The following is an 8,366-nucleotide window of genomic DNA, read 5'->3' on the forward strand; positions in this document are numbered from 1 at the left end:
TTCAGTGTCCATATCATGCAAGAGATCAAAGGACAATGTTTTAGATCTGCAGTTTATATTAACTTGAGGATCAGAACAGGAAGATGATGTAAATGTGTCCATTCGAGAGAGTGGTGGTGGGTGAGTGTGATGGTAATGGATGAGGTGCTGCTGATTATGATGGATGATTGTGGTGTGTGATTGTATGCAGTAGGTGAGTAAGGTGGGGAGTAAGATAGGTGATTATGATGGAGTGTGATGATGGATGAATAAGTAGGATGAATATGCTGGGTGATTGTAGTGGCTGAGGTGGGTAAGTAAGGTGGGTGAGTGTGATGGTGAGTGAGTGAAATGGTAGGTGAGTGTGGTAGTGGGGAATCAGATGGTGCGTGAGTATGGCAAGAGGTGGGCGGGCACCGGCGTTGCGGTGCGCTGTGATGTGAGATGGGGTGAGGTGTGTGAGGTGAGGTGTGTCACGGCCGCCTCGTCACCACTCGTACAATTATGCAAAGTGGCTTTAATTATTGGCCGCCCCGAGTGGCCCCGCCGTGGCCCCGGGCTGAGGGAGGAGGGGAGGAGCATCGGGGGGAGTGGTATAAGGAGGAAGGAAGGGAGTGGGAGGAAGGCTAGGGACTGGAGGGGGGGTTAAGAGGGTGATGGATAGAGGCTAGGAGGGGGAGAGAAGAGGGCTGGATAGGTTGGGGAAGGGAGGGGAGGGGTAAGGGACTTAACGATTAGGAGCTAGGGGTAGGGATTTGTGGGGTGGGGGGTAAGGGGGCTGGTAAGGACTTTAACCCAATGGCTGGGGGTCCTGCAGCGTTGACAGGACTTTGGGTTTTGTGACGCGCTCTACTCATCCAGCTCTTTGTCTTGCTTACAAGTGAAAATAAATCGTTGCTACTGTACCGTGATGATACGTGTGTTACGTGGCGAGGTATTCTTTCCTTGCATACAAAAGAAAGAATCCATGGCTGAGAACCTGTGAAATTTTAATATAAAATAGAGAAAGCCAGATTCAAGATCTTTTCATTTTGAAGCTCCACTACACTTTTAGAAAATTGGAGATCATAGTCATTGGGAAAGACAGAAAGAGTCAGACACTGATATAGTTTACCAGCAGCAGCGTGAAGAGATGGAGAATACCGATTACTTTTACAGAGGGGAATACAACATATTTCATTGTAGTGTAAGGTAGAGAAGAAAAAAATTCTCACTGCAGATACGATACTATTCTTCCATGGCGAATTTGTCTCCACCAAGTAAGAATATATTTTGGCGGTGGTATTGGTGTGGGAAGATGGCGGAAGGGTGGGTAGGTTTGGCTGGGTGATGTCTGACGAGGCCCCGCTGGTTTTACTGTTGTATCTACTAATTTAATTTGGGTCTGAACCCCCCGTCAACCAGCCTTTCGCGCCATCCATCCCACCGGACAGTAATTGGCGGCGGGCAGGCTGCTGGTTTAGTTCGTTTTACCTTATTAACTTGGTGGAGATTTTTTCGTCTTTTGGCAGCTTGGTTCCCGTAGCTCAGTGACAGAATAAGATAGTAGTACAGCTGTAATCCTTTCCATAGCATTTCCTCGTGACTTGCATTATACCCTAGTGTTAGTCTGTTGTCACACATGATCATTCAAGATGGAGAGATGGTACCTATAGACAAAGAATGAAAGGAGATGTACGGTATGAAGACAATTTCAGACCAAGTTAAAGTGGAAGGATGGAGAGATGGTAATTTTAAACAAATTAATGTGAAAAAGGTTGTAGTCCCCCATATGGCCGGCTGGGGAGGGGGCAGTAGAGGAGGCAGCGGCGTTGGCAAAAAGAGCGGGGATAATCGCATCAGTAACCTGGTTAGGCACACAGGCCCCGGTACCCTCACGTCTGCACCATCACAGAGGCTGCTACACTACACTACACTACACTACACTACACTGCACTACACTACTACACCACACTACACTATACTACAGTACACTGCTCCACACCACATATCACGATCATCATCACTATCCACCAAACCTCATCACACTACACTCTAACACGTTGCATTACACCATCACAGAGTTACTGAAAACACCCCATACTACACTCAGATCTTCCTCCACTACACCGCAGCACAGCACCACACCATCACCAAGAGCTGGAGTGCAAAGGGAATACAAAGGAAAGCGAAAACCAACAGACCGATTGGCCTTTTTTGAGTCTGTTTCTCATAGATTGTCAACGCAGTTCTGTGAGTCAAAGATGAGAGAGAGAGAGAGAGAGAGAGAGAGAGAGAGAGAGAGAGAGAGAGAGAGAGATAAATAGATAGATAGATAGAGATAGATAGAGAGAGAGAGAGAGAGAGAGAGATGGGGGAGGGGTAATTCCATCTCTGTCGACCTATCTTAATGGCGCCCTTAGTCAGCTGATGTGCATTGACGAGGGTTAAACGGGAATGAATATGAATGAGATGATACGAAGGAGAGGGAGACCGAGAACGCTTTGGAGAGATGTAGATTTCATAATGCCTTATCCTTGGCGATTTAGTCTACGTATTTGACCTTAGTATTCTCGTGTGCTATTAGTATCCTTGTAGTATCGATGCACCGTATTTTGCGGTGATATAATGCTTGAGGAATTTTAGGTGTAATGAGCAAGATAAATCACTTAAGAAGTGATGCTAAGAAAGTTCCTAAGTTAACGAGTGAGAGAGAGAGAGAGAGAGCGAGAGAGAGAGAGAGAGACAGAGAGAGAGAGAGAGAGAGAGAGAGACAGACAGACAGAGACAGAGACAGAGACAAAGACAGAGAGTAGTAGTAGTAGTAATAGTAATTTGTCGTGGGAAGAGGTCCTTACTGAGTAGATAGAAATGATTGGAGATAACTTTGTGGGGGCCAGACGGTAGTAGTAGTAGTAGTAGTGGTAGTAGTAGTGACTCCAGTCTCATCTGAAACGTGAACCCTGTTAACCGCAGGCTGAAACAGAGGCGAGGCAGTAGATAGACTGATTGATGATGATTTTATGGAGGTGGGTTATCTTTAATTGCCTTGCTGCATGGAAGTGGCCACATGGGGGGAGAGAGAGAGAGAGAGAGAGAGAGTTGTTAGTTCTTTATTTATAATTTTTCCTGTATCTTTCTTAGTGTTTCCTTCCTTCTTTCTTTCATTTCATATTTTAGAGTTTCATCGTTGTTACTTTCTTCTTCCTTACTCATACTTCTTCATCTACTCTTCTTTCTTCATCGTTCTCCCTTTTTTTCTTTCTTATCAACTTCCTTCTTTCATTCATTCATTATTTCTTTCTTTGTTAGTGTCTACTTTTTCTTGTAATGCTTCACCATTTTCCCTCGTTCTCCTTCCTTCCTCCATTCACTTTTTGTTAGTGTTTCTTTCTTTGTTTTCGCTGTCCGTTCTTCCTTTTTCTTCTTAGATATCTTCTTTTCTTCTTCCCTTCTTCGCTCCTCCTGGCTTCTCTCTTCTTCCACCTTCAAACATTATACTGAACTCGTGTATACAATTGTGATCCGGCCACTTGGTGTTAATGGTAAATTGAGCTAAAGACAAAAGCATCTCACTCCATTGGCCTCTCTTGCTCCCTTGATTCCTTCTCCTCCTTCTTCACCTTGTCCCCCTCGAGGCTGGGCACACCAAGTAATTACTCGAGCCCCCGGTGCCGCCTCGCCTCAGTGATCTTGCTACCCCTAAGGCCGTACCCTCCCTTACCATCCTCTCCTCTCCTCCTCCTCCTCCTCCTCCTCCTCCTCCTGTCTTCTCCCATCCCTCCATCTTCTCCCCTCTCCTTCTCCCTTCCCATCCCTCCCGGTTCTCTCCTCTTCTCCAGCATTCTCGTCCCATCCTTCCCTCTTCTCTCTTCATCTCTCCTCATCTCATCTATCCCTTCTCTCCCCTTTCCTCTCCTCTCTCCTTCTTTCCGCTCTCCTTTGCTCCCTTCCCCTTTCTCCGTTCCCGTCCCTCCCCTCCTCTCCTTTGCTCTCCCTTTCCTTCGCTGCTCACTCGACTGCTTACTTCATTGCTTGATTTCTCGTCTTCCTGCTTCCCTTCACTGTTCCTTTGCTCATCTCAATACCTCACTGTTCGTGTCATCATCTACTCTTCTTTCTTCATCGTTCTCCCTTTTTTTCTTTCTTATCAACTTCCTTCTTTCATTCATTCATTATTTCTTTCTTTGTTAGTGTCTACTTTTTCTTGTAATGCTTCACCATTTTCCCTCGTTCTCCTTCCTTCCTCCATTCACTTAATATCTACACCTCATTTCTCCTCTTACTATCTCACTGCCCACCTCGCTGCATCACTACATTACCTCACCTTACTTCACTGTTCAGCATCCTCACTTCAGCCAGTTCTCCGCTGACCACCTCATTACACTTCATTACTCATGGGTGGGAAATGTAGTCTCTCTCTCTCTCTCTCTCTCTCTCTCTCTCTCTCTCTCTCTCTCTCTCTCTCTCTCTCTCTCTCTCTCTCTCTTTCAACACCGGTCTCTTCACCAACCCGTCATTTGTTGGCGAGGCGAGATACAACTTAAAGCTTTGTAAATTTTAATGACGCGTCTCTGTATTGCATCCTTTGTCATTTAAGGAAAGCACGATGACGTCTTTATTCTTGCTATGACCAGATTATTTTATTCAACCCCTTCGATGTACAGGGTAACTCTACACTGAGTGTCAGGTCACGAAACCATTTACAGCGTTGTGGTAACCAAGGCCCATCGTCCGGAATTAGCAGGAAGAAAATGAAAAAGACGTCATGGGGTTGAAGGATAAACCCGTTATTACGAGATGTTGGCTGGATTAATGTACGAGATATTTGCTGGAATAATGGAAAAGTAGACTGGATCATGTGACTGGGTAAGATTATGGTATTTGTTGCTGGAGTGGGACGCCTGCGCGTGGTGGCACCGCGCGGCTCCTATTTCTGGTAGACAAACGTTCCTCAGCTCACTCCCTATCCCCCGAAAGTATATATATATATATATATATATATATATATATATATATATATATATATATATATATATATATATATATATATATATATATAAGTTAAAGTTGCCATAGTAAATGGATCACCCAACTTGGAAGTAGACTAAACTAAATGATGCAATTAGACAGACTTGCATAACTGACTACTTGACTAGTTTACCTCATAGTTGCTGGCACATGACTGGTTCCTCTGACCGGCTGAGTGACTGGCTACACAAGGCTGATCAGCTCGTGGAACTGGTCAGGTGGAACGACCGGAACATTTGGGTGGTTAGGTTGGGCAGAACACGAGCACCTGATGATGGTGGTGGGCTGGTTGAGTAAAAAAAAAAAAAAAAAAAAAAAAAACTAATTGGATGAATGACGGGAGATAAAAAATGGACTGCTAGATTGAATGGATGATGGAATGTTTAACTAAGTGAACTGATTCTTAGTAAGTGACATGAAAATGAACAAAAATGAACAGATGAAGTGGAATAGATAGAACTGAAGCAATGTAGTGGTTACGTCTCTCTCTCTCTCTCTCTCTCTCTCTCTCTGGTATGGATGGAAGTGGAGCAAGAGCACAAATTGATGTGGAAGGGAGAAATGATTAGACTGGGTGGTATGGATGGAAGAGGAGCAAGGATTGGATGATCGGCTAGGGCACAACACAGAGCAGATGTTGATGGACTGGCTAGGTGATTAGAGGAATGAAAAAAAAGGGTTAATTGGATGAAATGGACGTGGTTAAGCTACATGGATGCGTGATGGGCTGGGAGGTGAAGGGTAGAGAGAGAGAGAGAGAGAGAGAGAGGAGGGGGGCATAGATGTTAGTTTAGATGGTCTGGTGATGTGGTGGAAGGATAGGTGGAGAGACGAAGGGAATGACTATTGAGAAATGGTAAGGGTGGTGTAGGACTGGTGTAATGGTGGTGTAAGGTGGTATAGGACTTGTGTAGTGGGTGCTGAACTGGTGTAAGGGTGGTGTAGTGGGTGCTGGATTGGTGTAAGGTGGTGTAGTGGGTGTAGGACTGGTTTTAGGGTGGTGTAGGACTGGTGTAGTGGCGAGGGCAACAGCGGACGGGCATGGGGTAAGATTTTGACCTTGGGGGCCTGTGTGACGTCATCCTCAGTTCGGTCCTCCCTCCTCCCTCCTTCCCTCCCTTCTTTTATATCTCCCTCCCTCCTTTCCTCCCTCCCTTTCCCGAGTCCTGCCTTCCATCTTCCATTTTTTTCCCTTTTCTTCGTTCCTCCCCTATCCTATCTTCATTCCTTTCCCCCATTTTTCTCTCTTCTTCCCTCCCTCTCTTCCCTGAACTCCTCCCTTTCCTCCCTAAGCCCTCCCTTCCTCCAGTCAGCCTTTAGTCCTTCCAGAGCTTTCCTCCCCGCCTCCTCTACCTCCCCTCCTCCATCCTTCTCTCCGGGCTGCCTCCACTCCTCCCTCCCTCTCTCCCTCTTTTCATCCTTCCCTCCAGTTTTCTTTCCCTCCTTCCACGTCATTTCCCTCTCAAAAGCAGGTTTCTCTACCACAACAAATCCTTTATTCCTAACTTTACTTCTTTTGCTGTGTTATTCCCAACTTTATTCCCAACTTTACTTCTAATGTTGGTGTACCAGTGCGTAGTGGGTCGGTGCATACTATCTGGAAGTTGAATCACCTGTTGTAAGCCCTGTGCTGAGAGGAAGTTTGGGTGATTTTTGAGTTTCTTTTTTTTTTTTTTTTGGGGGGGGGGGGCTTGCGTCATCACGTAACCCAGACTCCCAAGTTATCAGAAGTTTGACGACGCAAATAGCACCTATTAAGAAGTTTGAAAAATAGAAAGAAAAGGAAAGAAGAAAAGAAAAGAAGAAAAACGAAAAAGACAATGATAAAAATAATAACGATGATGATGATGATGATGATGATCATCATCATCATCATCATCATCATCATCATCATCATAGTAATAATGATAATAAATTGAATAAGCTAGCCAGACAAGCATGGGCCACCCTCACACAGGTAACTCAGGCAGGGCGGACAAAAGAACACAGGACCTGCCGTGGGATTTATGGGGTAGGGAACACAGCCGCCTCCAACGATACAAGTCAGCATACGTAACCCCTGTCTCTCTGTCTCTTAAGTTTGGGAAACTTTTGACTCTATGTTTTGCATATTACGCCCTACCATTATCTTGTATGTCGCCTATATCTTTCTTGTATCAACTTAGAGTACATAGAGAGCATATAGAACTATGTTAACGCACTAGAAGCTGAAATAAACACATGAGGAAGAGGTGCTTGGGAGCGGCCTTCAATCGATGAGGATACGGGCCTCTCTCTGTGTGCCCCGCCTTTGCCCATGATGCACTGCCCTCACGGCAAACGCAAAAGATGGCACGGTAGGGTGACGCGGCGGGAGGCGTAGATGGTGCCAAGGGTGGTGGAGAGATTGAGATACACCTTGCCTGGGGACGTGCAGGTGGGAGTGAGTGAATTAGTGTCGGAGGTTGTTAGGTACAGACGAAAATAAAGGGTTCAAAAATAACACTCAACTGGGAAGGAGACAATGAATCGCAGCTGATAGCAAAATGGGACAGCGATTTGAAGATTAGGTGCCAGTGCGAGAGAACGTGCAGGTGGCAGTGAGTGATTTAGTGCTAGACGTAGTTGGGTCGAGACGAAAATAAAGAGTTCAGAAATAAAACTCGACTGGGAAGTAGACAAAGGATCGTAGCTGACAGTAGTAAAGGACTGAAAGGAGTGTCAGGATGTAATAAAAATGTCAGGGAAGGTACAGGTGGGAGTGAGTGGTTTCGTGCCGCAGGTTGATAGGTAGAGACCAGAATGAAAGCGCTTAGAATAGTAGCAGACTGGAGAGGAGTATGTATCGTACTGATAGTAGTCAGGGACAGAAGGTAACGTTAAGACCAGATGGCAATACCAGTTAATTTACTATGTTGGGAGCGAGTTGGTTAGTACAAGAGGTGGTTGAGGAAAAATAAATAATCAAACATATAAATAAAAAAATGAAGGATACACAGTGGATCGTTACTGGGGTGAAAGGAGTGTAAAGATGTGATAACAAGCGAACGTGCTGGTGGGATAGAGTGAATTAGTGCTGGAGGTTGTTAGGTAAAGGGGAGAGACACAAATATATATACTGAAAATAGGGCTTGACTCTAAAATAGACAAAGGATCGTTGCTGAACATAGTGTGGAGATGAGATAACATTGTCAGGGAACTTGAAAGTGAAAAGCAGTGATTTGGCGCCTGAGGTTGTTGGGTAGATATATGTGCCGGCAACAGAACCTGAAAGTGACTGGAGAATAGACAGTGGATCATAGCTGACAGTATGAGGCTGAAAGCAATTTGGACATGTGATAACAGTGCCAGGAAGGAGTGATTTAGTATCGGCTATTGATAGTCAGGGGCAAAAATAA

This window comes from Coenobita brevimanus, chromosome 50 (genome assembly GCF_032717465.1).
Source record: "Coenobita brevimanus isolate Jiangsu-jjx chromosome 50, ASM3271746v2, whole genome shotgun sequence".
Taxonomy (NCBI): Eukaryota; Metazoa; Arthropoda; class Malacostraca; order Decapoda; family Coenobitidae; genus Coenobita; species Coenobita brevimanus.